The 25868-nt window shown below is 35.4% G+C and overlaps 1 long non-coding RNA gene across 1 annotated transcript in view; it reads right to left on the bottom strand.

Moving 5' to 3' along the window:
* Positions 1–456: 456 nt before the first annotated feature.
* LOC148133326 (uncharacterized) overlaps positions 457–25868 on the bottom strand; it is a 43326-nt gene continuing 17914 nt past the window's right edge. The window contains exon 4 of the long non-coding RNA XR_015746678.1: positions 457–869. This is a non-coding gene — a long non-coding RNA (uncharacterized LOC148133326). The remainder of the gene's footprint in view (positions 870–25868) is intronic.

The raw sequence follows: 25868 nt of genomic DNA, 5'->3' as shown, positions 1-25868 counted from the left end.
ATTGGGATTCTTCAGATATGTATTTGTGATTTTGCTGAGTACATCAATATTTCAATTTCTTCCACAGCGAAATTCAAGGTATCAGTTGAAGTTACGAAACTCACACAGTGAAACTCAAGTTGATCAGTTGAAGTTACCTTGCTGTATATATGAATCATAAGTAGAATATAGAGAATATAAAATATCAGAGTTGAAAGGGACCTTGTAGTCCAAACTCTGCTTAACATATGTCATATGGATTACATTCTTGTCAATCCCAATTGATGCAAAGATGGTCAACCCTGAAAGCTACGGTAGGATGTATGAGATGTGTGTATCAATGGACATCTGATAAAGAACTTAAAAAACAATGTATTGTATTTTTACTGAAACATATGCTCCTAAATGAATCCCTTTGTAGATGATTTTGCAAAGGTTCAACTGTGCATATAATTTAACTATTTTCTATATATCCTTATGATGGTGCAGTAATTTCAGGACTGACTTATGTAAAAGCAGTGTATTTGAAGCAATACCAGGAAAATATTCAAATTATTTTTGTGTTATTTGTTCTATGATGGTTCATTCACACTTAGTATCATTCCATATACATTGATATTTCTAAATTTATCCCAAGTGAAAGGAAATCAAATGTACATCTGTACCTTCATATACAAATAACTTGTATCTTTACACGACATAATTTTTCATAAGAGATGGAATAGCAATAGCAATAGCACTTAGACTTATATACTGCTTCACAGTACTTTCCAGCCCTCTCTAAGCAGTTTACAGAGTCAACAATCAGGACCAACAATCTGGGTCCTCATTTTACTGACCTCAGAAGGATGGAAGGCTGAGTCAACCATGAGCTGGTGAGAATCGAAGTGCTGAATGGAAGGAAGAAGAGAAACAAATATACGGACTGCATATTTATGCCTGAGTTTAGATAATACAGATTGATAACAAAACAATTGGCTCTCAAATCAGCATACTAAAAGATGTTTGTAAAGTAGCATTTTACCTAAAACAGTTATAAGTGATTGCTATAGCATTGAAATTTTCAAAATCTAGTTGCTGCTCAGAAATGTTCAGAGAAATGTTTCTCTGAAATGGAGCAGAACAAAAACATCAAAGATACCTTGGGATTTATCCAAAATGTTAACCAGACACTCAGTTGCTAATTATGAAGTATTTAATTACAATTATATTGATTGTGTAAGCATTTGTTTCAGTGTAGAGTCTTGGAGGCAACTTTTTGCTGTAGTCATTGTTCTACAAAACTGGACAAATGGATTTAGACAGCGATCAATATCAAAATAAATTAAATCAGTGTTTTTGGGATAGAAATAAATGCTAGTGAACCACTTAATTGAAACTTATAAAGAAGTATCCTTATGCATTGGGACAAAATAGTAAGAAAATGAAATTCAATTTAACATATTAACTATTGTCAGATTATGTTTGACAACAAATGCGCTTCAAATCCCATATTCCCCTTTGATGTGATTTCCAAAAGAAATAAACTTCTAAACCATTTGCAACAAACGTCCTATTTGATGGATCTTTACTTCTTTCTATGAAAGGCATTGAAAAAAAAAAGTTCAACCTATCTTCTATCTTCCACTTTTCCCCAAGAAATAGTCCCTGGCTTTATATGTGACATCACTGCACTATTAGTTTAGCACAAACAAAGGGAGCAATCCTTGTACAATGAATGTGGTTGCACTAAAACATCATCTTTATTTTCTATTTTATTACACATCTTTAGGATTTTTCAAAAAGATAATGGATATAGCAACAGACAGATCATCAGCTACTGTATGTACAGAACATGGAGAAACAGAGAGGCTCCAGGTTGGCAAAGTTGTGTGACAAGTCTTTATACGCTCATCTTATGTATTCAATCTATATGCTGAAGATGTCTAAGGGAAGCTGGACTGGACAAAAAGCCACACTGCTTGGATTCACCTATATACTATTCCAATTCATTATGACATCCTAGATTCTTGGGAAGAACTCAAAGCTTATGAAGGCCAATACCAGCTAAAGAACTAGCTGTGATTTCACTTTTTTTGAATATTATAATAATAACATATTACATTTATATGCTGCCAACTCCCAGTGACAATGCACTATGCTGTTGACATTATTCTGTGGTTACAAATGCAAAGGCTCTGCAACTCTAGTTTAAAAAAAAATATCAAGGTGCACAGTGAAAACAGCAGTAAAGAAAACCAAAATAAGAACCACAGGTAGAACAATCAGGCTTAGATAATGAAGATATCAAAGTGATAGATAGTTTCTGCCTTTTATGATCAATTTGTGTATCTAAAATAAAAGAAAAAACAGTTGAGAAAAACACTGCATTCTAGCACTTAGTAGAACAGCCAAACAGATATTAAATACCACGATGTGAATACATCTACAAAGATCAGAATTATGCAAACTGGTATTCCCTGTGACACTCTTCAGAAGTGAAGGTAGGACTCTGAATAGTCAGTATAGTAAATGTATTATAATTTTGAACTTTGTTATTGGAGAAGACACCTGTGGATAAAATGTATTTGAATATTAATAGCTTGGGTTGGTAGTTAGGCTGTTGGTTTGAGCTCCAAGCTTGGCAATTTGGTTGCAAATGTTTCGTCACCATTCGAGTGTTCTGTATTCAAAATGCACTGATGATGTCTTCTCAAATGGTAACGAAACGTTTGTAACCAAAATTGGCAAGCTTGGAGCTCAAACCAACAGCCTATACTCTGGACAGTCAAGAAAACAGACAAATGGATCATTTTAAAAAAATCAACACAGAATTCTCACTCCTAGCAAAAATAACCAGGCTCAAATTATTCTACTCCAGATATATTATTTGAAGACCTAGTTTTCCTAAGAAGGTCCTCATACTGGGAAAGGTAGTGAAAAGAGAAAAAGAGGAATACTAGGAGCATGGTGGTTAGATTCAGTTTTAGTGATAATGAGTGCACCACTGGAAAACCTGAAGCACCAGATTAGGGACAAATGGTCATGGAGAAAATCCATCTATGCAATTGCTAAGAGTTGACACTGATCTTATAACACATAATCAATCAACCTTATCATCAGCAAGAGCTTAGGACTGAATTTCTCAGTGTTCTGTGAAACTTGTGAATTCTGCAGGAACGTGATGAGATTGCTTGAGAGAAAAAGGTATTCATTCAAACACAGTTATTTAAAAAAAAATGCTAGAGATTTTCTTCTTGATTATTTGATTTCTTTTTTCTTTTTCCACTAACAGATTTTGTGTCCTTGGTCACAATCTGGCCCTGTAGATTTTAAGACCAATAGATATTCTCTAACTACATTCCTATTATACTTGAGCTAGAATTCTGTTTCTACAATATCCTCTTCTCAGAAAAGAAAGAGTAAAAATAACAGTTCTATCTTTTTGTGATTTCCTTTAGCATTTTGTCATCTACATAAAATAGCTGGTACATCTCAATTTCTCTTCCTCTCATATTAAATGTATCTGAATTTTAATCTTCCTAAAAACACTTTTAGAAATCTGAGCTACTTAAATTCTTGTTCTTTTGATACCTGTATCATTTCTACCTCCTATGAATTTTTTCAGGGTTCATATTTATACTGTGTTCCAAACTAATATGCCTGAAAGATTTTGCTTTGAGTTTTGTAACTCACAGATGATTACTTAAACCAAAACTCAGCATATACGCTCCCGTGTACTCTGCACTGAACTCAAAAACCGTCTAGACAATGGAGAGAAGGACCTGTACATTGACTACCATGCTGAGTGTATCAAAAGTAAATCACACAACCCACAACTGAGCTTTAACCTTCAACCACAACCCTACCTCAACCAATCCACCATCACTCAAGACTAGGCACGCATGCCCCTAACTACCTCAATTCTAACTACTGCTGGCCTTAAATGCAAGCTACTCAATGCAAGAAGCCTTGTGAATAAAATACCTGAATTTCTCCTCTTACTAAATATGGCTAAATTCGACATCATATTTGTCCGTGAAACATGGCTCAATGCATCTCTCCCTGACTCCATTACCACAGTAAGAGACTATCATGTTTACCGATCAGATCGTGAAATTCGTAGAGGAGATGGTGTTGCTTTCTTCTATAAAAAGTCCTTACATCTAAAAAACATCCAAGTTACCCAGGAGCTTGCTCTTCCTGACACCATCACCTGTGAACTATCCTTAAATATCACATTTTGATTCTTACTATGTTACAGAGCATCTGATTATGACATCGAACATGTAAACAAGCTAAATTCACCATTAACATGGGCAACATCCTGCCCACATACTTTTATCTTTCTTGGTGACTTCAATTTACCTCATATTGACTGGACCCTAAATGAATGTACAACTAACCCACACACACAACCTTCGACAATGCTGTTACAAATCTGGGAGTGGAACAACTAGTAACCAACAATACTAGACTAAACAACTGCCTCGATCTCATCTTCTGCAATAGTTTGAATTTAATTTATGGAATACAAACTAAAGAACCCTTTCCAACAGTGACCACAATATGATTGACTTTAGTCTCAACATACGCCCACACAAAAATAATCACAATGATGTAATCCCCAATTATAACTTCAAAAAAGGCAACTATGATCTTATAGACAATGATCTCTCATTCCTTGATTGGCAATCTCTATTCACTGGATGCAATACTGTTGAAGACCATTACAACATATTTTTACTTGAAGTCAAAAGAATCATCAGACTATATGTACCAACAACTCCCAAAACAAAAAACCCCAGATTACCCATAACAATAAGGAAACTTCAATCCAAAAAGAGATCACTCTGGCGGAAAAACAAATCTGGTCATGTTGCCAATTTCAAAAGCCGATACAAAAATTTATGCCACCAGATAAAGATTGAATGCACCAATTATCACATTAAACAAGAGGAAAACCTTCTACGCACCAATTCCACCCACACTTTTTACAATTTTGTAAACAACAAACTAAAAGACTCAAGGTCCATCCCACCCCTGATAGGACCTAACGGTAAAGACTGCAACGACGACACTATTAAAGCCAACCTCTTTAACACATTATTTGGCTCAGTATTTGTAAACAGCAATGGATCATGCCCAGTATTTCCTAGCCGAACCACAGAAAACTACAATGATCTAATACATCTCGATTTTACAGAAGACAATGTTGAAAAAGCACTGCGCAATCTAAAACCATCTCTATCTATTGTACCAGACGGAATATGTGCCTTCTTCTTAAAAAAAGCTATCCACTGCCATAGCAGAACCCCTAAGCATAATCTTTGAAAAATCTTTCAGGACCAGCTCCTTGCCTAAACTATGGTCATAGGCCAGGGTCATCCCCATCTTCAAAAAGGGAGACCCAAGCCTCGTTGAAAATTACAGACCAATATCCGTATGCTGCATCACCTGTGAAGTCATGGAATCAATTATTAACCAATCCATCATCCTCCACTTAGAGACAAACAACCTACTCTCCAATAAACAATTTGGTTTCAGAAAAAAAACTATCCTGTAATCTGCAACTCTTACACTGCAAAAACATATGGACTACACAACTCGATCAGGGCAAAACAATAGACGCAATCTACATAGACTTCTGTAAAGCCTTTGATTCAGTGGTACACGACAAACTACTCCTAAAACTAAAATCTTATGGTATCTCTGGACACCTGGATAGAAGCATTCCTGTCAAACAGACAACAAATGGTCAAAATTGGGAGTGTCCTATCAAATTCTGTACCTGTCAATAGTGGTGTCCCCCAGGGCAGTGTTCTAGGACCAACTCTCTCCATATTCTACATAAAAGACCTCTGTGATCATATTAAGAGCAACTGCATTCTTTTCGCTGATGATGTAAAGCTGTTCAATACCAGACAATATTGCTACCCTTCAAAAAGATCTTGACTATGCATCAGAATGATCAAACAAATGGCAACCTCAAATCTCAACAAATAAATGCTCTGTCTTACATATTGGCAAAAAAAAACAAAAACAGAAAATAAAATACAAGCTGAATAGTCAAGATCTTGTTGATGATCCAAGCTCTGTAAAGGACCTTGGAATACTCATCTCTAATGATCTAAGTGCTAGAGCCCACTGCAACTCCATAGCCAAAAAGGCATTAAGAGTTGTTAACCTAATCCTACGTAGCTTTTTCTTTGGTAATATCACACTACTAACTAAAGCATACAAAACTTTTGCTAGACCAATACTCGAATACAGCTCATCAGTCTGGAACCCACATTACGTATCTGATATTAGCACAGTTGAGAAAGTCCAGAAATATTTCACAAGAAGAGTTCTCCACTCCCCTACTTGTTGTTGAATACCTTATGCCACCAGACTTGAAATTCTAGACCTAGAAAACCTTGAATTATGCCGTCTTCAGTCTGATCTAAGTATGGTATATAAAATCATACATTGCAATGACTTACCTGTCAATGAATACTTCAGCTTCAACCATAACAACACAAGAGCACACAATAGATACAAACTCAAGGTTAACTGCACCAAACTTGATTGCAGGAAATACGACTTCAGCAACAGAGTGGTCAATGTCTGGAATACTCTACCTGACTCTGTGGTTTCTTCCCCAAACCCCAAAAACTTTAACCTTGGACTGTCTACTATTGACCTCACCCCTTTCCTAAGAGGTCTGCAGGGGGTGTGCATAAGCACACCAACGTGCCTACCGTCCCTGTCCTATTGTTTATTTTTCTTATATGTACCCATTTCATGTATTCATAACTATGTATATACTTATACCTATTATCTTGTAAGCGATTGACAAATAAAATAAAAATAAATAAATATTACCAGAAATGTGTTCTCCTTGCTTGCATCACCTTTTATTCTTCTGCAATTGTTGCCCCAAGAATTATTAACCAATCTGTTCAAATTAAATAAAAAATTTATTTAAGAAAGCAAACCATGTATCCTCTATGAAAGATAATATTTCATTATTCATTGATTCATAGAAATTTTCTCCATGGCTGTTTGCCTGGAAGGCTTCACATAGACCTGAATGTTATTTATCTTAATGGATCTGACACTTTCTCTCAAAAATATTTCAGAGTATAAAATTAGCAGGTATGCGAAACCCCACTGAATATTGGCCTTTCTTCTCCTAAAGAGGTTGAGCTAGACAGTCTTCCCCATCTTTTTTTTTTTTTTTTTTTTGCAGAGGGCTCTGTCTGTCCATCTCTCTCTCTCTCTCTCTCTCTCTCTGAAAGAGAGGGGGAGGGAGACAGAGAGAATGAGAATAACTTTCATTGTTGGAACTAACATATATGAATGTGATGTGTCTGGATAACAACGCATGTGTTGCATTTGTATGAATGAATATTCCATTCATGTTAAATCATTCAGCTACAAGCAATATATATCCAATCATATCCAATCAATCAATCAATGCAAGTTTCACAGTGTGAAAGTTATCAAAATTCTTAGCAAGCTGGCCTGGATTTCTCGAATGAGTTTCAATTGGTACACCTGATCTAATGAGTTATAACTACATACCTGAGCATCATATAGAAACTGATATATTTAGTATTTGCACAGAACACCCCAACAGCTGATGATAAACTATGTCCCCCCATCAGATAATAGAATCTACAGATTTTCTGAGCATTCCCAATGTAGAATATGCCCACCATGATCCAGTTGTTCAGACAATAATCTTAGATACCCCAAATCTTGTCCTAGTCTATCAGTTCTCATCTAAATAACATCTGTTTCATTCATGTCCTTTGCTCTTTATCTTTTAGGAGTTAATGGTTCACATTTCATTTGTGCAAGAAAAGACTAGAGCACCCTAAATTCTCAGAAGTACTGGGATAATTAAGAACACTTATTTTATTTATTTATTTGATTTGTCAATCGCTTACAAGATACAGGTACAAAAATAAACATAGTTTTGAATACATGAGATGGATACTTATAAGAAAAATAAAAAGAAACAATAGGACAGGGATGGTAGGCACGATTGGTGCACATGCACACTCCCTACAGATCTCTTAGGAAAGGGGTGAGGTCAATAGTGGACAGTCTAAGGTTAAAGTTTTGGGGGTTTGGGGAAGAAACCACAGTCAGGTAGAGTATTCCAAACATTGACCACTCTGTTGCTGAAGTTGTATTTTCTGCAACCGTATTTTCTGTTAACCTTGAGTTTGTATCTACTGTGTGCTCTTGTTATGGTTGAAGCTGAAGTATTCATTGACAGGTAGGACATTGCAATGTATGATTTTATATACTATACTTAGATCGGACCGAAGGCGATGTAGTTCTAGATTTTCTAGGTCTAGAGTTTCAAGTCTGGTGGCATAAGGTATTCTGCAATGAGTAGAAGAGCGGAGAACTCTTCTTGTGAAATATTGTGAAACACTGTTGCATAATTTTTAACCAGCAGCTGCCCAGAGGTTGTTGTAACATGAGTAGCTATATAAATGTATAAAATAAATAATCTGCCCCAGAAAATAAGGAGCAATATCTGATTATCAGTTTAGACAACTGATAACTAGGAGAGGGAAAGCTATGAGCCATTGAATTTATTCCTAAAAGGTCTGTCACAATTCAAACTTGAAAGGGCAGATTGGTTGGAGGGTTAAATATAATGGCTGGAGAGCTGCAGAAGTGTTAGAGCTGTTGTCACTTTGGGTAAGATTAATTAATATAAGAACATGAAGGAATTGTAAGGTGATGTAGAATCAATTTTTGTTTACCAGGCATTTGATATATTGGTATTGATCTTGCAGGTTTATATCCTTCAAGCTGCAATTTTCAAATGAGCAGTTGGAAAAGTAAGTAAAACACCCAGGGCTTTAAGCATAGCCATTTGATTGACTGATGACAACAGCAAGCAAGCAAAATTCTCTTTTGAAATAAGAGGGGCTACAGATTTCTCTGTGTGTGTGTGTGTGTGTGTGTGTGTGAGTGAGAGAGAGAGAGAGTGGGGGAGAAGGAGGGAAGGTGTGTGAGGGAGGGAGGGAGGGAGAGAGAGAGAGAGAGAGTGAGTGAGAGAGAGAGAGAGAGAGAGTGAGAGAGAGAGAGAGAGAGAGAATGAGAATATGTGTGTTTTAAAAGGATTGCTTGTGCATTTGGTTTTTTAATTTTGCCTATCTGTGATTCTAGCTAAGGATATTTAATAGTTTTAATCTTAGCATGTTTTATTTCTCTTTATCACTACAGAGTTTGGCTGCATAAAATGGAATCTGTTTTACATATTTAATGACCCACATTAGTCTCAATTTTTTTAGATAATAGGATGCTACAGATGGCCTGCAGTAACTCTTCCCTGCTACTTCTAAAATCTCACATGAAAGATTATGGATGTACTAGTCACCAAGGTGACCTCGAATCTAATGTAGGTTACAACCACAGTCCTTACTTCATACTCTTGCTCTCTAAACTTTATCTTACTTTAAAAAAAACTATTCTATTTATGTATATAGTACCTGAAATGTCATAAACCTATTCTATTTCTTAAGGAATTCATAATATACTAGTCTTAGTGTAGACTGAGGTGTTAAACTCATGTCGTCACGGTGACATTTCAGGACTTTTTCCCCCTTTCCTAAACCGGGTGGGGGCAGGGCCAGCACATGACCCATCCGGCCCGCGGACCATGAGTTTGACACCCTGGTGTAGACTGTGGGAGATGGGGGATTGGCTAAGAGAAGATAAACATTAGCTACTTGCCTTCAGAATTTCAAATTCGTTTGTGTGCCTGCTTCTTTTCACAGCACCCTTCTCTTCTTTCAGTTTTAAAATGAATTCTTTTAAACTGCTGTAGCTTATATAGGAAATTCCCTGAAAAGGACAACCAAAGAAAATGTTCCAATATTATTGGCATTGATTCAACTCCAGTACCATCCTTCAAATAGGATCGCATGGGCAACAAGTATGTGTTCAGACAACATGTATGTGACACGAGTATGGTGTCTCTAATGCAATTCTTATGATGCTGTAAGTTCAGGCACAGAATATTTATGAAATACAGCACCTTGTTCTTTTACAAAAAAGGGGATAAGTAGTGAATTGCACTACCACTTCTTCCTATTGTGACAGCTTACAGAACATTTTGGAACAATTTGCTTTTAGACTCTAGTAGGCATTTCAAATTGATTAGCTATTTTAGCAGCAGTACAATTCAATTGTACAGTTGAAATTGCCTAAATTTAGTTTTTAAGATGGACTTTTAGCTAACACGTTCTTATAGACTTTAGGTTAACAGTGCAGAGCTTTCATTTATTCCTCTCTTAGACAATCTCAAAGTTGATAAACATCTGATTCAGGGTAAAATAATTATGTTTCATAATAATTATATCCTGCAAATCCTGCTATATGAATATCCAGGATTATAGCAACATCTCTACCATATTTAAACTATAACATTATAGGTTTACAACTACTTGTATCTTATTTTTCAGACAAATGTGATTAAGAACAGTATATTCATTATATACATAAATAATCTGATAATATTAATACAAATCCTGTGCAAATATTATAAATATTATTAAGTATAAGATTAAGAATTCACTATGTCCACATTATTCACATTTTGCTACTCTTGTGTAAGTGCAAATTAAAAGTAAAACAATGTCAGCCTCCTGGGTTAAATGTCATCAGCTTTGAACCACTGGATTTTCTAAAAGAATAGATTTCAAAAAAATAATTCTACATCAAATAGCCTATTCTATTTGGGGTGAGGAGTTTGACTAAGAAAAATGTTTTGTTTCCTTAGAATAACCTACTCTATCTGGTATCCCTTTAGATTTGTTCAGACAAAAATTCCAGCCAAATTTTCTTATTAATCTAATGTACCACAAGGTTTATATCTGTGTGAGTGTGTATGTGTGTATGTGTGTATAAAGGGGGAGGGAAATTCAGTGAGTGAAAACAGGCCCCATTATATTGAACATCACAAAATCCTCTTCATAAATGATATACAAATTAATATGCAATTTATTTTTTTAAAAAATAAAAATTTTAAATCAAATTTATATAGTTGACCATCTCACAAAAGGTAACTTTTGGCATCATGAAATAAATCAACTATTAAAACTGCTATAAAAACAATTAAAATAATTAAAAAAATAATATAAGTTAAAAAGAAAATTGCAAGTATGTTAAATTAAGAAGTTCTATGGCAGTGATGGCTAACCTTTTCATCGTCATGTGCCAAAAGTGCATGCGTGCGCACATGTGTGCATGCACACATGCCTGCACCCATAATGCAATGTGCACGTGACCCCCCATGCCCCTGTGCATGTGCATGAGACCCCCCCATGTTCCCCACACAAGCACAGCAGATGCCTGATAATCAGCTGGCTGGCCGGAGCCACACATGTATGCGCAATGGTCCTGATCTGGGGTGACGGCTCGCGTGCTGGCAGAGATGGCTCTGCGTGTTACTTCCAGCACACATGCCATAGGTTCGCCATCACAGTTATATGGGGTACAGTCAGAGTGTAGGCCTCCCGCTGCCAAGGAATCCCGAGGCCTGATGAAGAAACCATGTTTTGAGGGCTTTCCAAAGGGCCATAAGGGTTGAGTTAACTTTACCTCAGGAGAAATGATGTTCCAGAGGGATATATCACAGCAGTAAAGCTAATTGGATCCCATTAGGTAGAACTCCTTAACAGACAGTTCTGCAACATATCTCTCCTGAAGTACCTGATAGGATGGGTAGGTCAATGAGGGAGGTGGTTTCTCAGATAATCGATCAATGTCATAAAAGAATTTATGGGGTACTGGTGCTAGTCACATTATTCATCACTTCACCCAACAATCTTATGTTTGTAAAGTAACCCAGAGATGTTTGTAAGCTGCTCAGTGTATTGCTAGATGAGATGGGTTGCACACAAATTTAATAAATAAATAAATCTTTAACATTCTTCATATGTTCTTTTCCATTATTCCAGGTGCTGTTTTTATAAAACCAAATTCATTCAATAATAGATCTCTTCTTGCCTAAATTATGGATAAAATCTGATTTGAGTGGATGTAAAACTACAGACCTTTTATTAAATTCCACCAATATAAGTAGAAACCAATTTCATGATCAAAAGACTATAGTAAAACTTACACGTATAAACTACATGGCATAGCAATTTTGGTCATAAATTTTAACTCAAAATAATAAAAGTGCATTAAGATTTCAATAATATTATTCTTTCCCAGACTACATGAAAACTTTGCTACTGCCCACCCATTATTAAAATAAAATAAGGAATTATCTTTTATTTTAAATGGACTTAAACTATTTCTTAATAAGACCAAGTATTGGGAAGAGATTATTCTAATGCATCATGAAATTGTGCATTTGATAGATTGTTTTCTGACTGATTTTTAAAAATCAGGCTAAATAATGCACAGAAACAAAACTGTTGCATATGTTTGAAACAATGTGGAACATATTCTGATTTCTCAGCAGTGACTTTTCTGCTTTTCCTGGCCAAGTTATGTTTCATCTCCTAAAACATTAAGAAGCTGTTCCCTCATAATTAAAAGGCTGGTTTCTGGGTGTACTACAGGGCCTAAGTGAAGTTCACAGTCATTCAATAAAGAAAATGGAAAGTTACAGATAGTCAAGCTGTTTTAGCAGATTCTAAAAAGCCTCTTTAAATAAAGAAAAATAAAAAAATAACTTCTGCTAAAACCTCCATATGAACCTCCTCCATACTTAAGATCGGCAGGAGTTTGAATCTGTTTGGAATTCACAGCCATATTTGCAAAGCTTTCAAGCCCCAGATTTGGCTGTAATCAATGTAGCTTATTGTAAGATAATTTTCATCGTCACACCTACCTAAAAGTTGTAACAATCTGAAAGTTAAAACCTGGGAACCAAAACTTAGTAAGGTCAGAAATCAGTTACGCTTCAGTTACTAAAACTATCAAATTCTTCAGACTAACTTGGACATTTTATAGAATTTCCTCTTTCCCAAAGAACTTTTGTACAATTTTCTGAACCAATCCAAAATTCAGAAAAATTGCCACAATTCAGCCCTTTATGACCCTAATATATCCTGTTACATTCAAGAGTGGAAGAAATAATATATCTTGGACAGAAACAAAAGAAGAGAAATCATCATCCACAAAAATATTCAGAAGCTAACCTCTGTGGAATTTTTTTTCCTCCCAGAGCTTCTTCGCTTTCCACTACTATATTGGCTGCAATGGAACCATACTGCATCATTAGGACATTCAGGAAGAAAAAAAAATTCAGAGGGTCCTGAAGCTAGAAATATTTTTTCAGCTCATATTTTAATCCATGTCTAAAGAAAACAGTGACTTTCTCTCTTCTATCGCAATACAGAGACTTCCAGCTCCACTTTTTCTTTTGCTATAATTCCTACTCTTAACAAAATAATTTTAAGTAGTAGACACTGTGGGTTTTACTCACTTGTGCTGACCTCAAAGCTTGTTAACTTGCAGCAACCACTTGCCCGGATGGATCAACAGTTTTAGCCATGCCAGAGTAAACACTCTCAAATTAAACTCTAAAGATGATGGTTGGAAAAATGCCTGGGCATGGAAGTGCAGCTAGCCGATGTAAATATTTCCAAACAGAAAGGTAACAATTTATGAGTAGCCTGCATTATCCAAGATTGGAGACAGATTAGGCTGTAAAACCAGGAAAAAATGGCAAGCTCTGAGAAGTAAACAGATTGCATCCACAGATAGGGAAAGTCTACATTTGCCAAACCATAGAAAACCCAGTGTAGCATTCCCAGATGCTAACCTGATAGTCCTTGCTTAGTGGGCTGCTTCAGGCAGCTACAATTACAACAGTGATAGAAAAATAATTGTGACCAATTTACATCCTACAGCAGGGATCTTCAAACTTGACAGCTTTAAGACTTGTGGACTTCAATTCTTAGAATTCCTTCTCCAGTCATGTTAGCTCAGGAATTCTGGGAGTCGAAGTCCACAAGTCGTAATCTTGCCAAGTTTGAAGACCCTTGCCTTACAGCGTTGTATAAAACAAAACAAAAAAAGCTGTAAGCACAATCATGGTCATATAATTTTTCACGTATCAACTGCTTTGCTTAACAACCAAGTTGCCAGTCCAATTATGGTCACTAAAAGAAGATTACCTGTAGCATAAACACCATGAGAACACCATTTCTTCCCTACTGCTACAATCAAACACAGTGCACGGGTCATAATACTTTGGGACCATTTCAGTCCCTGCTGTCTCATTTCAGCCATCTTCTGACAATGACAGCATTCCAAACGGGATGCCTGGATATCAATTGATTTCTTAAGTTCCAGGCCCTGCTACTAACTCCTCTAGATAGACCAGACCAGAAAAGCAAATAACATGAAGGCTAAACTTAATTTTATTGATCATAATAACAGAATCTTGCAAGTCTGATTGTACTGTTCCTCCTCTTCCTCTTTCTTATATTTCAGTGAATTAGTAAGACATCTGCCCAAGTCATGCCAATGTTATCAAGTTGTTCTGGACTTTAAAAAATGTTTTAGCCCCTTCAGCTTATGTAACAGTTCCTGCATATCTCCATCAAGGTGATTTTCTTACTCTCGACATCAGTTGCTGGGGAATGTGGAACTGAATGATTAAGAATTAAACAATTGCATTTCCTAGAAACAATACTATTGATGGCATAAAGGAAAGAAAATGAAATAAAAGGAACATTATTTAGAACTGGCCATGAAGTAATTCACAAGAGTACTATATTGCTAAAGTACATTATAAAATTGTAACATATCTTAATTGTGTTGGCAGGGTTGTAAGCCAATTACATATTATAATCTTTAATGGCAATACCCAATTAATCATTTCACAATTAATCCTAATGTTGGTTTATTGTCCTTTTTTTCCAAGATATATGTTCGTAGCTACTAGCTTCATTATTAAAAGAGTAGAATTCTAAATATATCTTACTGTGGATCAGTTATATTTTAAAGTATAATAAATTAATTTGACAAAAATATAATACTATAATTCTTTCAAAATTTCTATGATAAATGATGTCCATCAGATTAAGGATGAATTTAGCAGAAGAAACCATCAAGTTGTGATCTTGGCCATGGCTATATTCTTACCAAGAAAGCAAGGTTGAATATGATCATTAATCACCAAAAGTCAATCTCAATTCATTCAATTAAATAATGATGCTGATAGTCAATTAAAAACAAGGAGAGAAAAACTATTGTTACTTGACTATGGAAAAGGATGGGGAGGATTCATCTCCCATACAATCAGTCTCTGGTACTTTGATTCCTTCCAACCTAGGAAAGGAATTATGTTTCAAGACTTCTACAGATTAAGAAGATTCCTTCCCATGCCAAAGCCTGCTTCTCAGGGAAGGCAGAATCACAAGCAGGATTACATGGGTCAGCCTAGGAAATATATTCACTGCTAATACTTCTGCCCATTTTACATGGTTCATCTGTCCAAGATCTTGAATGCTTTTGCCCTATCTATATCAAACTTTATCAAACCATATCAGACGTACCTCAGCTTTACTATTATTATAATGTACCATTAAGTTGCTATTTCACTTGATGGGATAGCCAGTGAGAGATGTATGAAATTCCACTTAAATACTATCCATGTCCAGAAGAAGACACAGCCAAGTCTCCTGCTCAATCCTTCCTACTTCAGTTTATTGTACAAAAAAACCTTTCACATCTGTTTATTCAAGCAAACATTCATCTTGATTAGACAGTATCAACATATATAAAATGAAACTTCAAAAATCAGTCTTAGAACCTGTGATTGTGTGATTCTTCTTGATGTTTTGCTTTTTATGTATCTATTATTGCTTTACAAAGTATGATTTATTTATTGTTGCCTTCTGGTTCTTTCTGTCCCCTGTGCTGCAACAAAAGGTTATGGAATAAAAATGTTTTAAATAAACAATTTATCCTTTATTCACTGTAGTTCCTATACATCTTTTCCAAGCTTCCTATCCCCTAGAAAACATTTTACACATTGTTATAGATGTTGCAAAGTGGGGCTAAAAATAGCAACCATTGGCACAGCGTAAAAAGTGTTTCATGATATTTAATGGAAGCTGAGGTCTCTGAGATAATGCAGTATCTAATCTTATCTTTCTGTAAGAAAGATATAAATATGATAACCCCTTTAAAAAAGAGCCACATGATGGGCAGTCAAATCTACATCCTGGAAGGATTTCTAAAATTTAACTCTGGCTGTTTAGTCATTTGCTCTTCTCAAGAGCTTTGTTACATGTTTGAAGAGAGAACAGAGAATCAATCTGTGTAAAATGCAAATGCTATTCCATTGGTCAGACTGTCATGACAGTTTGCCCAATATCCCAAATTATTTTAGCATCAAAACTACAATCCCAGAATTGTAATCTGCAACACTGTGACTCTCAGCAGTTTTATAACCATCACCTGAAAGCCAAGAAGCTCATTAAATGCCACTTTCAAAATGATAAAAGCAGACAGCTCTGAATTTGAAAAGCAAGGTCATGGGCATCCACATCTCTGGCAAATGATGAAAGCTTGATTTTTTTTTAGCGCCGAGGGCAAGTATAAACTGGCATAACATTAAAAGACATTAATGCTGCAGCCAGCCTTCATACCTAGTTATCAAAAATGCAACCAGTCCCATACTTGTTAGTTACAGAGATCAAACGATACAACTCAAATGCTGTTTGACAAATATGCAGGAAACAATTGCATTCTAATGTAACAAAAAACACAAAATGATAGAGAAAATTAAAGAATACTTATGATTTTAACTTATGATCATTATGTGGCAGAACTGTGTGTGTGGCTTACTTTATAGAACAAAGAGATAGCAGAACAAAACAAGTGTTTTAAATGCAAAGGTGTATAAGAATGATGCAGTCTCATTCCTAAAACTAACCTAGCAGTAGCTAAAGCTGGGACGGACTTATGGAAATGAATTGTTTCCAAATGCTGCTTCTTACTATTTTTTCAGCAATGAATTAAGAATTTGACTCAAATTTGAAACCCTCCTTGCTGTTCCCCAGTGACTAGGGAGGCTAAGAAAAAAAGAAGGTACTTTATCCAGTATTCCCACTTTGTCAATGGTTGGGCTCATTGTCTGATTGTCTCACTTTAAGTTTTTAAACAGTAGAGAGGAGGAGGAGGGGGAAGAGGAAGAAGAAAGGGGGAGAATCTGACACACTACACAGAAACATTGGCTTGCTATTCTTTAAAACAGTGATCCCCAACCTTTTTTACGCCGCAGCCCGGTACAGGCATCAGCTGGGCGCCACGGCCCGGTACCAGCATCAGCTGGGCACCGCCATCTTTTTTTGATGAAAAAGTGCTTCCGGTGAGCTTTCTACCCGGAAAAGCTCACCGGAAGCACTGGTTCCGCCATCTTTTTGATGAAACGTGCTTCCGGTGAGCTTTCTACCGGAAAAGCTCACCGAAGCACTTTTTCATCAAAAAGATGGCGGCCCAGCAAGCCAGCGGCCCGGTAGGACTTGTTCCGTGGACCGGTACCGGTCCGTGGACCGGTGGTTGGGGACCCCTGCTTTAAAAGAATGCTTCTATATTTATACAGGTTGTGTAAGTATTTTGTGTGTGTGTGTGTGTATTTGTTCTTAATTTGAAAATGTATCAACTTGTCCAGAAAAAAAAAGGCAGAGTTTGAATAATAAAGATAATGTTTGTGACAGGATATTATAGTAGCCATTTTGTAATATTTAATATTCAAGGGAATATTAGCAGCCCCAAGTTGATGAATGGTCATAGAAATTGAATAGATACATAAATAAATAAAATCCCCAAGTTGTCATTTTGTAAAAGGGCTTTCAATAAGCTCACAAAATTCCACTTATTGCCTAATGACATAAAAGATTACCTGTCATAGTGACAAGCTACCACATGTTTATGTCTGGTTGGTTTCAGTTTAATATGATGTTAGAACTTACCTAGGATGATTTTCTAAATACTTATTAGTGAATTTAGAATTAAATCAGAACTTCAAAACTTAAGAGGATATGTGGGTGGCTCAAATGACAACAGCCTCATTGTACTGTAAGCTCCATTGTTTATTGGCACAGATCATTACCTCACATACACATATACAAAAGAGGCAGAGCTGCCATAACAGACCACTTTCATCCATTTGATGAAAGCATGAGATTCTGATTGTAACATATTCTTCAATCCATGATGATTGAGGTAAAGTTTCAGGTGGTGTTTAAACCCAGTTAGTCACAACTCTCCTTTAAATTTTGCCTGGGATTCTGTCTGGTTACCAATTTACCTATTAAAAATTCAAGAATCCTTGATCAGCATGCATGAAATGCACAATTTGCTTTTGATATTTTTGCTTTTTTTCCACTATCTTCTCTAGACAATCTCCAGTTGAGGGCAGCAGGGGGCTGAGACGCTGCCTTGTTACAGGCTGGAAGAAGGAAGTTTCAAAGAAGCAAAACATCAGCCTCCTTGCTAACTAACTCTAAAGCTTTGCACCTTGGCTGACTGACATTAGTCTCCCCCACACATATACAACTTGCTGCTTCTATATATTCCTCCTTACTCTTCCCACACTGCCCACCATTTAAATTACATGTTTATGTGTTTGTGTCTGCATCTGCATACCAGTTTCATTTCAAGGGCTTTTTAAAAAAATGCATATTAAAGCTCTTGTTCTCATTATTTATGTTATTTTCCTTTTCCCTTTAATTATTGCTTCATTGGATTCTAACTGATATTAATAAATTACTTTGTTTTTAAATATTGGAAGCGGCCAGGAGTGGCCAAGCTAACTAAATGTCTACATGATTAACACAGCTTGTGATTAAATCAATCCTCTCTCTGAATGGATCTGAACTCATTTTATCTGGATTGGAAAGGATGAATTTATGGATAACAATAATATATAAATTACCAAACTGGCTGCAAAGCATGCTTGTCCAAAAGAATTTAACATTCCTATTTGGGTTCCTGTATAATAGCTTGATTGATTTGATTTTTCTTTCATTGAACTCTACTGTACTTTCTTTCTCATTGTCTCCATTCTTTCAAACCTCATATATATTCTTTTTAAGGAAAGAAAAGACACAAAAAGTGCATTCTACTGTATATTAGCAGTCAAAAAGGAGGATTTTGCTTAGGAGTGCAGGGATAGGAATATATTTTTGTCCCTTCCTTCTTATCAGTAAGGCAAACATTTGCCCTACTGAAAATATGCAAACAGCTACATGTAATTTAGAAGGTAAAGTGCTAGCCACTTTTAATCATTGCCTCCTTATCCAAAAAAGGATACTGTATTATTGATGCATTGACATATCTCTCATGCTAGGCTTCACATTTATCTACGTAAGAAAGCAGCTCAAGGGTAATTCTGTTCACCTTTTCAAATCAAGAAGCATAGTTTTCAAGGACAGCCCAAAAAAATTAGCACTTGAGGCAACAACAAAAAAAAAAATCACTCAGGCCCAAGCATTGTAATAAGACAGCATCTGTTGCTACAGTATTTTACAATTTACTCAGACTTTGCTATTTGATGTAGCTCTACATTCTACCCACTGACATCTATTTGGTCTATTCTATTCTACCCACTGACATCTACTTGGTGACCTTGACATCTATTTGGCCCCTTTCTTGTCCTGGGTATTCAACAAGGCATTTGCTTCTGTGGCTTAATATTGTACCTCCATACCCGTGACTAGTTAGTGAGCAAATGTCAACACCTACTCCATGTTAATAAGCAAAATAATCATTCATTGTTTTCCTTCTGGCAGGCAAGACTTGATAGGATGAATGAATGAACAAATGAAAGGGAAGCACTTTCCTTCACTTGGTCTATGTTCAAACTGTATGTCATAAGCCTTGTTACTGTGGCAGAATAGAGCTAAGCAACTGGTCTGCAAAATTATGCTGGTATACTTACCTGACAGTTTTTTAGCAGTATTGCTCTGCGGGAAGATGCTCTAGTAATGTATGACTGAATTAATCATTTTCTTATCAGAAGCTCACTTATAAGAAATTAATGTTTATTCTTAAACCTTATGAACAATATTTTAACAAAATACTTCCATCCTTCTTTACTGATTTTGGGTTCTGGCTATAGAAGTTAGGGATTTCTGTAGATGAACCAATAGTTCTTTAATTTTCCACAATAACTCTCATCTTGCATTGCTCTGAGACATTATGAACCATTTAATTGAATAGCGGGATATTAATTTTCTAAAATAGTTACTGATTGAAAGATTTAGCAAAAACCCTGGCTCGAATTAAACTTGTCCCTTACAACTGCTGCCTTCAAATAACCCCATGATCAGAGCCACCATTTTTTAGATATCATCTCACATTTGGTATTTTGTAGGTAAAGTATTACCTTTATTTTAGCTTACTTAGCCTCAATAGACCGTTAATTTTCCTAAAATGTTTTTATACAAAGCATGAATTTTAAAGATGTATTCCAAAAGCATGGAAATGTTATGTCATTCATCATTGCATCTGCTACATATTGTTTTATGTTTGCTATCAGATTGCTATGGGATTGCCTGCAAGCAGTGCTGGGGCTTAGTTAAAAACATAACAAAACAAATGAATAAAGCAGCTGATATTTCCTAGTGTAAAACAACAATAACAAAATAATTGAAAGATTTATTCTTCTAGGGTTATTGCCCTGGACTCTTCAGACTGAGCAAAGAAGAAACCATATAAATCTAAAGGAAAAAACTTCTCTCAAAAAAGAAATTCGGCCTGAAATTGTCTCATTCCCTCTTTTCAAAAGGAACCAAACCAAAATAAATATTGTGTTTGTCTCACTTCTCCAGAGAAAGAAAATTCATAACAATATAGTTTAACCTTAAATACTTTTTTTCACCAGATTGTTTCCATATTTAGATTTGACAGGTTAGGTTTTGAGGAGGGAGGTACCCTTTTGAAGCTATGAATAGGCATTCATTTTTTTGACAAAATGGGTAAGCTTGCTCAAGAAACACGTTTGAAGGCCAATAGCATCATGTAAACCATTGTTGCCATAATCATATTTCAGTCATTTCTAGTTATAAATATGAGCACTACATAAATAAATATAGTGGCTACTTTGACTATAAGCCAACCTTTTCCTTTAGATCTATCTACATTTATTTATTTATTTATTTATTTTTCTAATGAATGTCTAAATCTTTCATGCACAGGCACCCATGCACACATTTGATTTGTAATATTTATCACACTGGAAATTGAGAACATTGAATTCAGGAAAATGAACCTTAAATATAAAATATTCTAATCATGTACGCACAGAGGTTTTGTTTAGAAGATCTGGTAAATGTCAGAATTCTGGAAAGAATTCACAGGCACAATTACTGGTTTCTTGCCTTTACATTTGCATATCACTCTAATCTTCTTTGGATATAATCTCCTTCCAAAGGAACAGAAAGGAAGGGAAGGGAAGCAGTGGTGGGATTCAATTTTTTTAAACTTCCGGTTCTGTGGGCATGGCTTGGTGGGCATGGCAGGGGAAGGATACTGTAAAATCTCCAGTCAGAGGTGGTATTGCCGGTTCTTCAAACGACTCAAAATTTACACTACCGATTCTCCAGAACTGGTCAGAACCTGCTGAATACCACCTCTGAAGGGAAGGGAAGGAAAGGAAAGGAAGTTCTACACATACAGTACTTTTTCTTCAGGAGATTTGGTCAACTCTGAACAAGCTCTGGTGTCTTGTTGGTGTCTGCCAGAACTCATTGTTTAAGTGGGGTCTTGTCTCTACCCCTCAGTGTGACTGTGGTGCTCCTCAACAAAATATCCATCACATTGTGTCCAAATGTCACCAAATGTCGGCCAAATGTCTGGTTTTTTCAACATAGCCACCCTGTCCTTGAATGGCTGGGTGGACTAGACATTAACATTTGAACCACTATAAGTCCATCTATTTGCCATACGCTAAATAAATAAATCTTCAGGAGATATTGTTGTCCAAATGTAATAAAGGAAACTAAATTCCAAACCTTAGGAACCATTCCCAATACAAGTCAGAATCCATTTTGAAAAGCAAGAACATGAAGGTTTTGAGTAAATGAACTTTAATGCTAAGAATGGACACCGGAGCTTCATTTATACATTAATTTATTACAAAATGTGTACGATGTCTGATTCACTAGACCAGCAGCTCTCAAAATGTGGTCTGAGGATCCCTGGGGGTTCCTGAGATCCTTTCAGGGGATCCATCAAATCATTTAAATAAATATTGATAGAGTCAATTGACAAATTAGTAAAGTATATTGTATCATAATAAATATTTTAACATTTCTCAGTTTTAATTTTAATACATTAATAATGATAAATCAAATAGTTGGATTCTCAACTATTTTTTCAGAATATAAAGTTCTCAGACCAAAATGTTTGAGCACTACTGCATGGTTATGTTTATTCCTGAGCCTTTTATGCTATTGCTATTTTTAGTACAGGTTTCTATGGGTCCATGAAATAAATAACCCAAGTGTTTAAAAGTCATCACGAGGCCCAGTAATAAACAGTGGAAGAGTGCTGAACCTTTTCCAGAAACAAAATATTCTGCCTCTATTTCTTTACTAGCATTAATTCTAATCTTTCACAGATCACTATCATAATCCATTCTCTATTTATATATGAGAAGAAAAGATAGCCTTACTAAAGAGTAGGTTCAGGGGATATATTTGGTTTATGTATTTTTTTAAAAAGATGCCTTCTTTTTTGAAGCTGAGGAATTAAAAAGATCTGAAGAAAGCATCTAATATATAACTGTCAGGACTAGGTGAAAACTTTGATTGTGATCCCAAAGTTCCCTTGTGCAGGAAGCTTGTGGCCTTGTAGAAACTTGTAGACAAAGTTGTACTCATCATTATCAATTATCTTTGAACGATATCTGGAAAGCCACAGGATGTCTCCTCCTCATACAATTGAAATATATATACATGGTAGGAATATATCTCATTCTGTGAATAATAAATATAATAACACCATGCATTGGTGTGATATCTTTTTTTAAAAAAAAACCCTGACCACTGGATGAAAAGTAGAATCTAATAAATAACAATTATAACATGCTTGTCTTAGAGCCTAGCTTAGCAAAGCTTTTTAATCTGTGCAAAACTCCATCTAAAATTTGTGTGTCAGGCATTCCTATAGTTCTATTAAGCACTTAAAATCTATATGAGACAGTGTTAGAGCAGAAATAGATACAAATACTGTATACTATTACTAGTAATTGATTTTATAAACTGAGGTTGTTGAATGACGTTGAGAAAAAGAAATCAAAATACAGAAAGTTTCCATTGAAACAAATTATTCTATAATTTAAAATGCCAGATAAATGCAATTGATAAAATAATTTTAAAAAGTACCATACTGAACTGAGTTTTGAGAGCTACTTTATATATTATATTAATGTTTGTATTGAGGAGAGTTAGTATTAGGCTTGGAGGTTACACATCCAAAGGATTCCCTATTTCCAGATCAACCTGGTTGACTCTATATAGCAGCAGAACTGATATTTTGCTAAGTTCAGGGCCTGACATCTCCAGAGCAGCACTGGTAACATAGCCGTTAGGGTAAGGGATTCTGAAAAGTACATGTTATTATTCAAAGTGAATGAATGTGGGAATTGAATTCTGTACAAATAAATTCCAGAACGCTTGGAGAACAGACTGGGAAAAATTAAGCAATTTGAATTTGAATTTCAACTTATCAAATTTCATTTTTGAACATGTGTTCACAGTTATATTTCAGAAGTCATACCTCCTGGTTTATGTTCCTGTTCTCTATTTAAAGATAAATAGATGAGTACAGGTGGATTTGGACTCCCTGCTATGTTATAAAGCAGCAGCCTTAATGTGGGTTAAAGATTGTGTTAATTTGGGTAACAGAAGAATATTAACCTTAGAAGGACATGATTTGCAGACGGGGTGGCATGCCTTCATGTGGAACCCAGGGAACAAGACTTATACTCATTTTAATAGACATGCAATACAAAACTCATTATTGAGAATTTGGAGAGAAATTAAGCACAGACACTACATGAAAATTCCAGGGTGGGTATCTTTCATGGAGGCATTGTTACACCCCAATTCACTAGAAATTGGAAGTAGGATTAAATATTGTGATGTTTTAGATTCAAAAGGAATGTTAAAAACAAACCAAGAACTCAGGGACCAAGGGGTAAAGATGGATTGGTGGCCATATTTACAATTTAAAACAAGGTATTAAAAAGATGTAGAGGAACATGGAATAGATATAAAACCAAATAAATTAGATAAACTTTTAGAGGGAACAGATGAAAAAGTAATTTCAAAAATTTACAACTACTTATTAGAATTTGAATTGGCAGAGGGCTCAATGATAGCATGGGCAAGGAACGTGGGACATAATATCAATTTGGAAGACTGGGAAAGAATTTGGAAGCGAAACTATAAATTAACGAAATCGGTGGTCTATAAAGAGAACCAATATAAAATGTGCTATCGCTGGTATCTGGCACCTTCGAGATTGGCCAATATGTATCCAAATTTAAGATCACTCTTTTGGAAATGTAAACAAACAAGGGGTACCTTCTTCCACGCTTGGTGGCTTTGCCCACAGAGCAAAAAGTATGGGGAAAAAATATGAATATGGATAAGAGAAATCACAAGAGAAAACATTCAATTAGAACTTAAGGCCGAAATCTTTTTGTTGGGAATAACAGCTGAAATCGCAAAAGAAATAAAATATTTAATTTTACATATAACAACTGCAGCAAGGATAGCATTAGCTCAATGTTGGAAGGAGGATCAGATGCCAACGGATAACTTGATAATCCAGAAGATCTACGATTGCCCGGAAATGGATAAACTCACCCACAAGTTAAAAGATAAGGAAGACTCAAAATATTTTACATTTTGGGAAAACTGGTATAATTGGATAAAGGATAGAAACCTGCAAGTAAACAGATAGGGTAGGGAAAATATAAAGAGGTTATGATAGGAGTATTTACCAGATATCGGAAGTAAGAATTGGAAAATTGTTTGATAAGAACACACCATCTAAGCAATTAGAAATGTTTATGTTTTTACGTTTATTGGTTATGTATATCTTTTTGGTTTTGTATTTTATGAAATGTTTTGTATTATGTATATATTTTTTAATGTTTAATAAAGTTTATTTTTAAAATTTTTAAAAATAAAGATAAATTTACACTTTACATTTTGCATGTATATTTTACTTTATTTTATTTGGGATTTTTGTTTGTTTGTTGGCAGTGAACATACCAACACACCTGAAACAAAATGGAATCATTTAACAGGTCTGGAATAATAACTTTTTATTTCATTAGAATTTATTCAGGGTAATTCCCTGGGTTGTGTTCTCTATCAATATATTCATTTAACTTTATTTTTAAAAAAACAACCTACAAGTACATCATAAATCAAGGGCACTCTGTTATTCTCCAGTGGGATCTTGGAACTGAATGCAACATTCAATACAATCTCATCTTATAACAATGTTTCATATAGTAATCTCTAATTCTTACAGCTGCTGGAGAAATTCTGGCTTGTCTTTACAACTAGAGGGCACAGTTATTCCAATTTAAATATACCCAGGAGCTGTGTAGTTAGCTTAAAAATGAAAGCATCTCTTCCAATCTCTACCTCTGACAAATGAAAGAAGAATGTGTCAGGTTGAGATATCTGCAAGCTCTTTCTCACACTGCAAAACTGTTTTTCCATTAAAGTGGAACTGTGCCATTAGCCTGATTAATTATATCCAACAGACATACTCTTGGAAGGCAATTGAAAAGAAATTTAAGGCATGTTTAAAAACTGCACAATGGCTTCCATAAAGATAGAGAGAAGGAGAGAGAGGGAGGGTGGGAGGGAGAGAAACTGCAACTATAATCCTAA

Source organism: Notechis scutatus, chromosome 1, assembly GCF_049901735.1.
Source record: "Notechis scutatus isolate UNSWTSFEM ecotype Mainland chromosome 1, rNotScu1.2, whole genome shotgun sequence".
NCBI classification, from domain to species: Eukaryota; Metazoa; Chordata; class Lepidosauria; order Squamata; family Elapidae; genus Notechis; species Notechis scutatus.
The sequence above is the reverse complement of the archived record's forward strand: the minus strand, read 5'-3'. Positions and strand labels throughout refer to the sequence as shown.